The sequence below is a fragment of the Mus musculus genome, chromosome 11 (genome assembly GCF_000001635.26).
Source record: "Mus musculus strain C57BL/6J chromosome 11, GRCm38.p6 C57BL/6J".
Classification (NCBI taxonomy): Eukaryota; Metazoa; Chordata; class Mammalia; order Rodentia; family Muridae; genus Mus; species Mus musculus.
Genome location: NC_000077.6, coordinates 85687377 through 85701256, shown reverse-complemented (window position 1 = coordinate 85701256; position 13880 = coordinate 85687377). Strand labels below are relative to the sequence as shown.

The 13880-nt window shown below is 45.5% G+C and overlaps 1 protein-coding gene across 23 annotated transcripts in view; it reads right to left on the bottom strand.

Annotated features, from left to right (window-relative positions):
* The window catches only part of Bcas3 (breast carcinoma amplified sequence 3), a 472949-nt gene that overhangs the window by 124802 nt on the left and 334267 nt on the right, over nucleotides 1-13880 (bottom strand). The window lies entirely within an intron of this gene.

Below are 13880 nucleotides of genomic sequence, written 5' to 3'. Positions count from 1 at the left end.
AATTTGATTTAAAATTTTTGAGATACAGTTTCCTGTATTCCAGGCTGGCCTCAAACAACCGTGAACTTCTGATCCCCTGTGCAGACTTACAGGTGTGCACCAGGCTTTACGTAGAACTCAAACCAAAGCCAGGGCTATGCGTACAAAGCAAACACTCTAGCAACTGGGCTACTTCCCGCGGGCTTCTTTCATCTTTAATAAATTATAAAATGTATGCATACCAAAGAAGCATTGGGTGTATATTTACTGCTAAACTCATTAAGGTATATACATTAAAAATGTACATCTTGCCAAGCCTTTCATCCCAGCACTCAGGAGGGCAGAGGGACACAGACCTCTGTGAGTTCCAGGCCAGCCTGTTTCACATAGCAAGTTTTAGTCCAGGCAGAGCTACGTAGTGAGACCCTGCCTAAAAGATGCCTCCCAAATCCCCCCACAAAAACCCCCAAAATTAATAAAACAATCCTGTCTCTATAAAGCAGTGGAGATTTTTCAAAAACTGTTTGGTCTACACATTGTCTTCTGAAGATATTATTTGTGACCTTTCCGCTGTGATAAAAGCCCATGTCCAAAAGCCACTTAAGAAGAAGAGAGTTTATTTTGGCTTATGGGACAAGTTCATTATGGTAGGGAGGCGTGGCAGCAAGGGGCAGACATAACGGCAGGAGAGGGAAACTGAGAGACCACATGCTTAGCCACAAGCAAGAGACGCAGAGTGTTCTGGAAGAGCAATGGACTTTAAACTCTCCAAGGCCACCTCCAGTGGCGTACGTCTCTCCCAATGGCATCACTAACTAGGGACTAAGTGCTCAAATGCTGAAGCTACAGGGACACCCTCACTCAAAGCACCATAGAAGAAACTGAGGCTGCCCAGAGGAGACAGCGGGAAAAGCAAGGCTCTCTGCAGGGAAAAGTACAAGTACAGATCTTAAACTGCTTGTCTACTTTTAAATGATTATTGTTGTTGTTTTCTGAGGCAGGGTTTCTCTGTGTAACCCTGGCTTTCCTGAAACTCACAGAGATCCATCCACCTGCTTCTGCCTCCCAAGTGCAGAGATTAAAAGGTATGTGCCACCACTGCCCAACAAGGCTTATTGACTATTACATTTCATCCACCATTAACAAACAGTTGGCTGCGGCTGATGGCTACAATTTAAATTGTAGCAGGAAACAACAAGCAGATAGGCTGGTCCTGGGCTCCTGACTTCTTGCCTCAAACTCCCCGTCCAACCAAAGCCCATACATCTTCCTTCTCCTCCTTGGTTTTTTCCTTTATATCCTAAGCCTCTTGCTTTAGTCTCCTGAGTGCTGAGATGACAGATGTGAGGCACCACCTGGCATTACAGAGCTTAAAGAACAGCAGCTCAAATGTGTTCCTTTCAGTGTCATGGTGTAGCGAAAAGCCTATGGATCCGAGTCTCTAGAACCCAGCTTCAAAGTCGGTTCCTACTATGCATCCTTTATAGGCTCAGCCTTCTTATCTATGGAACAAAAACATTAATCTACCAGCAGGATTACTGTGAAAAGAAGAAACTACACAATGAGGGGCGGGGCCTAGTATGTGTGCGCATGTGCGTGCGTGTGTGTGTGTGTGTGTGTGTGTGTGTGTGTGTGTGTGTGTGTGTCTCATGGTGTGCATTGCTTTGGTGGCATTGCTCAAAGGTCCCTGACACCCAGAAGGTATTCTTACCTTCCCCCAAGTTATCAGGAGAATGTGATCTTCACACTCAACCCCAAGTGAAACACACTTCCCAAAAAATATTTAAGATGCAGGGAAAGGCTTTTAGGGCTGTGAACTTTCAACACAGGAATGATGTGCCCACTCTTTAAGAGTGTTCTCTTAAAGAAGCATATTCCCATTTAAAAGGTCACATTGTGAGCCATTTGGTTAAAATAGTAACACAGAATAAACATTAACCAGAGCTTCTCTTTGGTCTTTACTACTCCAAGTGTATCACCCCGAGAGTAAGTTGTACCTTAAGACATTTTAGGATTATCTTGATTAAAATCTTTGAGTTCTTAGTTTTAAGTAGGAAAAAGCTAATCTCTGAAAGCCAAGTTTAATACTTTTAGCATGATCGAGATCTTAACAGTTGCATGTTATCCTCTGTTACTCCTGAGTGACGTGCTGAAACATGATCACCAAAGGGAATGAAGTCCTTTCTGTGTTAATCTTCTAGTCACTGATAACAGAGAGATGATTAACATCAGACAGGGAAAGTAACTCATCCTTAGACCACCACACTCATCACCACTGCAGGACAAGGAAAGCTGCTCCCTGCCCTTTTAATAGCTTCTCTGAGGGGCTCAGTGCTTTCGGCTAAAAACTTTGAGGACCGAGTAAAACCCAAACCCGGAAATCTGTAGAGCTACAGTCAGCTCACAGCCAGGCTTTCCTCTAGGGTAAATGGGCATCTTCCACAGGCCTACCATCGAAACTCCATGCAGGGGGCTGTCCTCTCAGCTAATCAAAGATGGTGGTGCCGATTAACCACATCTATCAATTCTATGGTGGCTTGCACCTTCACATTCGAAAACTGAGCAGACACAATCAGCTTGGAAGAACTGTATCCCCACCATGTCTACTGCTCGGAGGAGAAGCTGGCTTGGAGGTGTACTAGTTTGCTTCAGTTGTGAAAAACCGAAAAAACTACCGATAAAAATGTAAAGTCTTAGGTTTCCAAGCATTTGGATTTCTTGTTTGCGTGTCTGGACTCTGCAATATCCATTTTGATTTTGCTATTTCTAGCCCATAAAGCCGTCACGGGAGCTTGGCCTCGGCGCCCTGAGAGGAAATCTGGCTTCCACCTCTGGGACACACGTCTCAGTGCTTAAGTCTCTCTGACCCTGCCAATCACTCCTCCCAGAAGCCACAGCCTGGCTTACAATAACAGAGTATATCAAAGAAGACAGGAAAGAAAACAAGACAGTGGCAAGGTCAACAGAGGACAAGAACATGGTGCCGATACCCCACGGAATCTGGGAAGCAGAGAGCCATACACTAACGGCATCAGATGTATTTCCCAGAAAAGGCAAAGCCGTAAAGGCCGATACCTCGCCAAAGGCGGCTCTTGCTGCTTTCAAAGCTCTGTGGGAAGTAACTATAAGACTGGACTGTGACAGAGTCAGTCAGATGGCAGAACCATTTGCTGAGTTTCATTGCAGCCCACAAGTTTAAACCAGTGTAGGGTGGCAACTGTCACACCCAGGTCCTCTCCAGTGTGGCAGTCACCCGTGCACAGAAATCTTCTCACAATTGCCATTCTACACGGAGGCCTCTACATGAAAGCACACCTAGTCCATGATCATAAAGTCAGCAAGATAAAGGGAGAGAGCCTGGTGCTAAGAAGTTGGGATCTGAAGTTACCTAGGTTTAAGACATCATTCTTGCTGCATGGACTTGGGAAAGTCACTAGGATTCGTTGAGTCTCTCAGAGAGTTATTTTGATAATTTAGTGTCCTGGCGTATGGTACAGTCCCAATACGTGTTAGTTTATTAAAGACAGCAACTTCAAAAAAGAAGGGGAACTGTGGATGGCCACTTCCTCTTTCTTCTGACCCCCTGACCTTGATGCAGGCTCTCAGCTACTCTCTCACACTGCCTTCTGTATTTCCTGCCTAAGTCCCTTTGCCCTTATCTGGCTCACTCTGAATGTTGGTCCATACATAGTGACTAAATCACTCCAAAGATGCTCATCTTCACTGACACATCACCAAATCACTAAGGCAACTTTTGTTTAATGGAAGGTCTCATTACGCCACTCTCACTGGCCTAGAAGTTGCTGTGCAGACCAGGTTGGCTTTGAACTCAGATACCTTCCTTCCTCTGCCTCCCAAGGGCTAAGATTAAAGAAGTGCATCACCACTGCCCAGTTTTTGTAAGCTTTATCCAGCATGGAGCTTTCTCAATCATAGCACTTAATAAAATCAGTTAATGGAATAAATGAGTATCAACTATTCTCTCTCTAGTATAAGATCTAAGGAAAAGAATCTCTTGCTCTCGCCCTCCCGCCTTCTCACAGAGCAGCAGCAAAATGCGGCTGGTCACCACCTCAGGCACCGCAGGACGCGGAAGTTGCCAGCACTCCAAACTATGATAGTTGGCACACTGCTCTTTGCATCCAAGGAGTTAAATGGAGTCCTGGGGAGATAGAAATCTCTGGTTTTGTTGTTCAGTGAGGCTGCCTGACAAATGAAGATCCAGCTGCAATTGAAACATTCCAAGCTCACAAGGCGCCAAGTTTTACTAACTATAATTTAACTGGTCCAACTGCTGCAGCCCAAATTCTTGTTTAAATAATCAGCCTTTGTTTGAATACGCTCACAAACAGCACAGGCTAGCATTAGCCTCTGAGTATGTCATGTGAGCTGATTACCCCAGCTCGCAGTAGCAGAAACTCATACACAGAGGAGGATTATTCTCCTGGTATTACTGTTAGCTAACATATAATCAGTACCCCCACCCCAGTCTGCATCTCTCTTCCATAGTCTTCCCCAACCAACCAACCTCTCCCCCACCTCACCCCACACTCCCCTCTCCCCACACCCTCCTTGCTTCAAAAGTCTTCCAAGTTCAAACAAAGTTGAAGGGTGAAAAGGTCAGGAAAGTTTCGTGGCTGTGGCTGCTTAGAGAGAGGTAGGCTGAGCCAGGGTCTCGCACTCAACATCCACTAAAAGCTCAAGACTCTCATATTTCACTGTATTCCGCAGTGCACGGGCGCCTTGACACAATCTGTTTGGAATGAAATTAAGCCCTTGTTAATAAATTTTAACATAATAGAATAACTCCACCTGCCAAACCATCAAATCCGTGCATGAGCAACTCAAGTGGCTAACTCATTTGTCAAAAATGCCAAATTCTCAAACTTGTCCATTTGAGACAAAAGATACTCATTTGGGACCAGTGCAGTCTGCCTGTCTGCAAGCCACTGGCTATAAATACCTGAGGAAGACCGTGGAAACCCTGTACCTATTCTGTCTTCCAGCCTCTACCCGGCCAGTCACAGAGTCTGGAAGAATCAACACATCTGAAGTGCCTGGGACAGAGCAGGGCTGACTTAGAAAACAGTATTCCTTTTTGGTGGGAAGTTTCGAGTCAGATGTGTGGTTCTCACAATCAGTGCAAAAGCTGTTGGCTAGTCAACACCACAGCTCACGGTGAGCCGGCGGCATCGGCCAAAGGAACGTGGTTGATTACAGTGATGCAATTCAGAAAACTGTGAGTGAGACTGCAAGGCAGTCTGGACGTGGAGGTGCCCGTCCCTCCCAGCAGCCACTGTGACGGCAGCCACAGGGCACCCCAGGGAAGGACAGTCCTTTCCTTTGTAGGGAAGCCTGCGATTTCTTCAGCAGTTTACAAGAGTCTGCAAGGTCTCTATTAAGAAGATGGGTAGGAATCGAAACATGTCAGCCTGCTCACAATCAGAGAGGGGGCATGGGGAATCAAGGCAATCCCTTCGAGTTCCAAAGTCCACAGCTTTCCTTGTGCGTGGTCACGGGGCCTTGGGCAAACAAAGGCGGGAGCTGGGAACTAGGACCAGTGGGCAGAGTCCAGCAATCCAGGGTATCTGTCTCCTCTCTCTTCACAGAGATGAGGGTTTCTGCTGTAAATCTGTGGTTTCCACATGCTTACACCCATGCTAGTTCTTTGTGTTGATGTATTACAGTGATTACTACCTTAAGTCACACAGTACAGCTCAAGACATCTCTCCCTGATATGAGTAGAGAACAAAAAGAAAAAATATAACTAAGACTCAGTTCACATTAATCAGAATTATGGACTGGCACAGCTGGAGGAAAGCTCACCTAAACTGGAGCAAGAAAGCACCCAGAGCTAGCAGCAGAGCCAGAAAGGGCTTCTCCCAGCACGCACCCGCGTTAGCCAAAGCGTCTTCTCTCACGTCTGTTTGGGATCCTGCAGAAAACTTTATCAGAAAATAGTATCTGCTGTTCGGAGAGATAGAATGAGAGGCAGGTTCAAAAGTGAAAGAACTTGCTGATATTTCATTTTTAAGTTACACAAAAACAAAACAAAAACTAGAGGGGCAGGGGGACAAGGGCTGCAGCTTGGCCAGAGTCCCTGGGTGAACTGGGGAGGGTTCCTAGAACCCATTCGGGCTTCAGATCTGGAGCAGGGGGCTTACCCCTTGTCTTGGTCCTCTCTTTACTCAACCTGGACAGGGAAGAGCACCAGGCTCTCTCCCTTTATCATGCTGACTTTATGATCATGGACAGTTAAAATAGAAATATTCCTAGGGATATTTACCTTGCACAGGAGGCCACACTAACGTTCTATTTTAGAACTGGATGATGACCTATGAGGAGCTGGGCTGATGGGCTGGCTTCAGGTAGAAACTTGTTTCTGCAAAAGCTATTAGCCACACAAGGGTCTGGGAAACTCAGATTTTATTAGGAAATCTGTAAAAGCTTGGGGGTCAAAACTCTTCCCTGGGGCACAAAGGTGTGAAGCTTCTGAGAGGAGATTTGAGCTTTCAGGGCCTGCCCCATCAGCTCTAACCTTCATTGCCCCACCCCACCCCTCATTTCCACTGCTCCCTTAAGAGTACAGCCAGATAATACAGAGGGGAAGTATTTTCAGAGCCTTCTTAAGTAGTAATGAAGTTTATCACACTCCTACTCCAAATAGCCACTCCTTTAGTCCCCAGGGAGTGTCACTCAGCTGCAGATCCTTACAAAGCAATGACTTCTTCTAGGCATGAAACAAACACAGGGGCACAGGGCTCCATCTGGAAACACAGTCAGACTGAGGCAAACTCCATGAAATCCCAACTGAGACAGACAAAGCACTTTTACTAGCTCAAATCTTGCAGTAGTGATATGTTAAGCAGATACCTGATTCTCAAACAGCAATAAGAAAGATACTGTAATAATGATAATAACTATCCTTTCTGCAGGTGGCACTACAGGGGTTCAAAACATGCATAAAGCAGGAAGACTTAACCCAGACTGAAGTAGGTCTTGAAGGAACTGTCCATCACTCTGGTCCCAGCCCTCTTTTCTTAATATAAAGTCTCAGATAACCCAGGTTGGCCTCAGATTTACTATGCAGCCAACTGGACTGTCCTGTTTCCACTTTCCAGTTGCTGAAGTTATAGGCATTGCGTCACCAGGCCTGGTTTATGTAGTGTTAGGGACTGAACCTACGGCTTTGTATATGCTAGGCACCCAAAGGCCTTTCTCCACTTAAGAAAACACTCGTCCTGGGTTGTCGGAAGTTAGGGGTGTATACCAGGGATGTGAAAAATGTAATATTCCAAGGAGTTCCAAAACTAAAAGAAAAATAATCCCCGACTCTGTTAGATAATAATATTTAGGAAAGTGACCCTTTTGTTGATGTGTCTCTAATTCTAAACCACTACCTTCAGTCCCCACAGTTATACAGGATACTCTCAGAATAAAGAGCCCCTAGGCTGTAGGGAACACACAGCACGGTGAAGACAACCCACAGCCACCACTGCCTCCTCGCCTTTCCTGAGGACACAGTTCCGACATGCCTAGCATGGGTCTGCATCTCAGCTCTAGACCTGAAAGGAGGGACCAGCTTAAATGGCTTTGCCACATGTAGGACACTAAGGTAGTTCTAAAATCTGTATAAACCTGGTTTTGCTCTGTGAAATGGGGCAACAACAGAAAGATAATTCCTACAAGTGTGTGTGTGTGTGTGTGTGTGTGTGTGTGTGTGTGTGTGTGTGTAATATAGGATCAACAGGAATTTTTTTTAAAGAAACCCGATAGCAGGTTGTGGTCTGGTCACATGGGACACAGTTAGCAGCTCTCTGCTACTGCTCCTCTGCACCGGTGAAATGAGCCGATGTTACTCAGATTAGATTATATTAAAGGCGTGTTTATTGGGAAGCTGCTTCACTGGCCCCAAGGATGATTCCAGGGAAGTCGCCATGGGGGGTGGGGGCGGGGCAGGGGAGAAGAGAAAGAAAGAAAGGGCAAGGGAGCAGAGAGAGAAGGAGGAGGACAGACCAACCCCTGGGCTGGGAAGTTCAGGGCTGGAGGAAGGATATGTATGCCAGGGAGGGACTGAGGGAGGCTAGGGGACCTGGAGGCCAGGTCTGTTTTGATGAGTAAAATATGTGCCTCAGTCCCTTGTCCCAGGGTCTGAAACCAAACAGCGGTATTTAAAAGAATAATTTAGAAGCGTAAGAAAGTGATTCACCAATTTGGACTGGGCCTGCCTCAAAACCATGATAAATTATAGTTTCCTGTGCAGGCAGCATCAGTTTAGAGATTTCAGAATGCCTACAGTCTCCATAGGTTTTCAGTATAACTGGGCTTAAGAGAATCTCAAAGAAAAACAGTAAAGGATTTCCCTTCACAAAAACAGTTCAGCTAAAGCCCAAGGTCTTCCAAATAGGAGTCATGTCTGTGAGAGGGAGGAGGAGAAGGGCCAGAGAAGAAGAGGAAAGGAGGGAGAAGCCAAGTATGAGCTGGAGAAAGAGCTTGGGTTTTACCGGCTTGCATGCATGTCCACCACATGCAGGTCTGATGCCTAGGGATTAGGAGTGAGATCCCCCAGGGTTGGGGACAGGTGGTTTTGAGCCTCCATGTGGGTGGGTGCTGGGAACTAAATTCCAGTCCTCAGTTAGAGCAACGAGTTCTCTGAACTGATGACCCATCTCCCTTACTCCAGGTTAAAATATTTTTTAAATTACGTGAAAGTTTCTTTTCCAACTATGAAAATAAAAGCCCAAACTATTGGCATAGTTTAAATTCTTCCAATATTGCTCCATTTAGTGGAGGAGCGAGCTGGATTTACTTGAAAAGCAGGTAGCAAAGAACTAGTATTTCCTGAATTCTCTACAGAATATTTTGAAAGTGGGGCCTAGGTACACACAATTGTGGAAGCAGTCCTGTTAGGGCAGTTCACTGAATCTGAACACAGATGATCAAAGTAGGGGCAATATGTGATGTAGAAAATGTGAACCTGTTTCTAGTGTGTAATCTAACACATCTGATAGCTAAGAACAAGATGGCTTATCTGTTTTTTAAAAATTATTATTATAATTCCACATATAAGGAAAATAATGGAGTGTGGTAAAATGCACCTTTAATCTCAGGGTTGGGGAGGCAGAGTTAGGCAGATAGATCTCTGTGAGTTCAAGGCCAGCCTTGGCTACAAAGCAAGTCATAGGCTAATCAGAGCTACATGGTGAGTCTGACTTTAAAAATAATAATAAAAGTAGTAAATCCTTTGAGCTATCGCTAATAACTAATCTATACTCTCTCTGCCTTGGTTTCCCTCTTTTAAAATAAGAATTAGTATCTTCTTCAGTGCCACACTAGATTGAATGAAACTTTTAGGTCAAAAAATGACACAGAGAGAGCAAACTGCCATCAGGACCATCAAACAGAAGGACACATGAGCATCTCCAAATGACTCTGGCTAGGATGCCCTGAGCTTACCGATGCTTCTTGATCCAGAGATTAGGAATCTGTTTTCAATTAAAAGCTCTAAGCTGGTAAAATATCATCCATGAAGACACAGTTATAGAAAGACTTAAGAATAATCAAGATGCTGAGGACGCTGAGGCACTCAGTTCCTCTTGTTTCTCCTCTCCCCCAACTGCTGTTACTGAAATAATAAAGGCCCTTTTGATTTTATGAGCAGATCAGTGGCAGCAGAATCAAACAAGCAGACACAGAACCATCTTGGCGCCTGGACACCATACTGAGAATCTCTGTGAGGAAGTGGACAAGTTCATGACCTCTGACACAATAGCCACTGGCTAAAACCAACACAAGCGTCAAAGGTAAACTTTAGAAGTGACTGGAATTAGATCAGTGCGGGCAATTCGGAAGGTCATGTGCTAAGTGAAGAGAGGTAACATATTTAGCATGTAGTCTGTGCTCCTCCAAGGTCATTAGACCTGAATGCGGAGGCAGGCATGGCCAGGGAGGAAAGGAGAAAGTCCTAGAACTATAAAGAAAGGAAATGGCTGAACAAAGTTCCTGAGGAGAGACTTGCTACATGCATTGGCTTCTTCACTATGGAATGCCTTACAAATCTCGCGCAAATGATGATGAGCACCTATTATGTGAATTAACACCTGCCATGTCAGAACATCTATAAATGGTCAACAGAGCTATCAGCAAGCCAGGACTGAGTTCAAGCCTCGTGTTTCCCTTTGCATTCATAAAAGCAAAGCAGGAGAACAAAACGTGGGGTCTGTGTTCCAGCTCTGTGCTAATCAATACAGTAGCTACAAAGCTTTTGAAACAGGCCAGTCTGAGGGAGATGTACTGTAAATCTTAAATATATAGTGGGCTAGAAAACTGAGCATGAAAAAAAATCCAACATATTCATGCATCGTTTTTATATTGATGAGATCTCAACATGACAGCATTTGTTAAATGAAATACATTCTTAAAATTCACTTTGCTTAAGCTGGGTACATGTCTATAACCACAGCACCCAGGAACAACATAGAAAGACCCTGCCTCACTCCCACCCACTCAAGGAACAAAACACTCAACCACCACCAACCCCCCCCCACCCCCCAACGCACGTTAAGTGTATACAGAGAAACTGAAGCACACAGGCAACCTGCAACAAAACCAAGACCAACAGGCGGCACACGCCTTCAATCCCAGTACTCAGGAGGCAAAGGAGAGCAGATCTCTGTGAGTTTGAAGCCAGGCTGGTCTATCCAGTGAGTTTCAGAACAGCTAGAGCTACACAGTGAGACCTTGTCTTATCAACAAACAAACTTCCTATCAACTGATTCCAGAGCTATAAGAACGTTCAAAGCTATATATTCTCCATTTGACTTCCCAAACCTCCCCTCCCTCTCTGGTCCTTGACACACCCTGTAGAACAGGCAAAAACAACCACACACCTTTTCTGCCTATCTCAGAGTTTAGGCTCGCTCAGTTATCTACTTTAGTACTCAAAGTTCAAAGCAGAAAGAAGGGCTAACTATTCCTCTGTCCACTTAATAATGACCATGGTTAATGACAGTTTTCACCTGGACATCCGCAAGTGGTGAATGAAGCAGGAGAATGCCAGACTCGAGGGCGCAGCACCCCAGGAAGCACCGGAGAGGGATGAGGTTGACTGTCCAGAACTTGATGAAAAATGCCTATAAACTTTGTAATGTTTTAAGTATTTCTATTTTTAAAAAGCTTTGTACCCTGTCATATATTGGAAGGAAAATTAACCTTAGCAAGAAACATGTCCCACAATTGTCAAATGCAGTTGTAAAAGGGAAGGCTGCTACACTGTATTCTTCACATCTGGAAATTGTACTAATCCAATGGGAAAGCATCAGGGAACACCGGTGTGGTGGGACACCGCCACCAAGGGGAATCTAGAGACTCACAGGGCCAGCGATGTTTCTCTCTCAGAGAGGGAGCAAACAGAAAAGCCTTGGGAATCTATTGGGGCACTGTGACTGAAGTGACCCTCAAAACACAGCACAGCCAGGCACATACCTGTAACCCCAGCAGCTGGGAGGTAGAAACAAGAGGCTCAGTAAAAACTCAAGGCTGGTACTAAGATCAAAACCAAAATAAAGAAAGCCAACCAAAACCAAACATCTACCAGGCAGGGAATCTGCCTGGGGCCACGGAGTGCCCTGCTTCCCCTTATCCAAGAACACTAGGCCACCCTTGTGGAGTTACATGAGGCAGGAGACTGACATGTCAAGCCTGCACTGGTTGATGTATGTTATGAACATGTAAGGACAGAGCTTTTCAGCAGGGAACTCTGTCTGACAAGCCTCCGTAGGCTCTTAGGCTTACAGGTCCTCAGTTCTCATCCCCTGACTCCCCACTGCGGTCTCTTGGTCTGCAGGAGTCACGGTGCCACCCATCATTTCCTCTTTTCTTCATGGATCTGTCATTTCTGCCCCATTCATTTATTAGTTCAATTCAACACTCATCCCATTAGCAACATTACAACGGGTGAAACCTCTGCCACTTTCTAGAGAACACTACAGAAGAGGGGGCTGAAAGACTGTAGGAGCTGCACCATGAGCACCACGGTCAGTAACACACTGCAGCCTCGGCTGCTGGATAAGCCCCTTGAGAGTCAGAATGTGCTAGAGGGATGTGCTAGGAGGTCTACATGACTTGGAAAGATCTTGTTCTTGGGTGGGTGAGTAGCCTTAGAGGTTCATATTTTAATAAAAGGGTTCTTGCTTTAATCATTTTCTCCCCAAGTCAGCAGGGAGGAGTACTGAGATGGATCCAGTTGCTTCTGTAATGCTGGTCAGTCCAGTGGTGGGGACAGCTAGGACAGGAGAGCCCAAACCAGCCTGACAGCTAGCAATTTCCCTAAAATTCATATTTAGTGAATGCCAGTCTTATGCACACAATGGCTTCAGCCCCTCAAATTAGGGTCTTACTATGTAGCTCTGGCTGGCCTGAAACTCACTAAGTAGACCAGGCTAGCTTTCAATTTTCAGAGATCTGCCTGCCTCTGCCTCCTGACTGCTGAGGTTAAACAAGTACGCACCATAGCAGCCGGCTTGTTTTCCTTATAGAGTTTCTTGCAAAAAACTCCCAAGCCAGGCCCACCTCACAGGCCCTTTTGCGTGATCATAGTTAGGGGGAACAGTTCTGGAAGTGCCCTGTGATCAGCACAGCAGCTTCAGAGAGGTGCTCAATCTAAGACAGCAACATGCAAACAAGGCTCAGGCTTCCCAAGAACGTGAGAACAGCCCCGGAGGTGTAATGGCTTCCTTTGCTCTCCAGGCTCCATAATCAGATTTATCTCTTAATAGCTGAAGTCATGCCTCTGCTGGTGACAACAGTTAAGAATCTTAAATCTCCAAAGGGCAGACGATAACCCAAGACTGTCAGCGTGCTTTAGAACGAGGATGCTGTGAAATGGCCCTAAGTGTCTGACAGGAGCCTTTTCTCAGGCAGCCTGAAAACACTGCCAAGAGTGATAACGATGAGAAAAAAAAAAAAAAAAAAAAAAAAAAAACAAACAATTCTAAGTAGGTAGAGCTTGAAGGGAAGGGTCTGGCTCTGACACTAGGAGGGAATATTCTTAGCTCTCCTTGAAAAACAGCCAGCCAGCGAGAAGGAAAGCAATGCAGAGAAACAATGGCAGTCGTGGGGTCTGCTCCAAGGGACCTCCCAGCTCCCAACCCACTGTGAGAACATATACCCGCTAGAGGGAGGACACACCCCTTTCTTCCAGAGGCCCCTCTTGACTAGGCTTTGCCACCGGTTTCTTCCATTTTCCCCCTGGCTCCTTGGTGGCTGCTCAGCTGTTCTTTGGTGCAGGTGTGAGAACTCTGGTGTGGCTGGCAGGGAGGGAATCAACCTCAGTCACTCTCACCTCATTTCACTACGCCATTGTTTGGTAAGGAGGATGAGTGGCAACCCACCACTCTTCATCCTGTGACATGGCATTGCTGACCCAGATAACAGAATCCAAGTGGGCACCTCTGTATTGGTTCACCATGCTTTAACTCTTGGGACTGGATCTAAGATCAGAGATTTTTTTTCCCAGTATTTTATGGTAAACAAACAAACAAACAAACAAACCAAAAAAACCCCAAAACCTCCATGTGTGGATAGGTAGCTTTCCTCCGTTGCATGCCTACCAGCCATTAAGTAAACACTGAAACTGGGTGAGCTACAGAATGGGATTTAAGAATGACAGTCTGTAGATCTCTGTGACCCCATCAAATATGGAAACTGCAGTTGTAATAACACACCAAGATTGTTCTCTGAAAGTTCTGGGAACAGCAGATGTATTTCTAACTAGACCTTATTTCTTGCCCTATGTGTACCCTATGTGACCCCCCACCCCCTTTTTCCTGCCTTCATCAGGATGGGAAGAAATCGTCCTTAGAAGACCTTTCCTTTTTTATATTACACTCTCATTGCTGGAA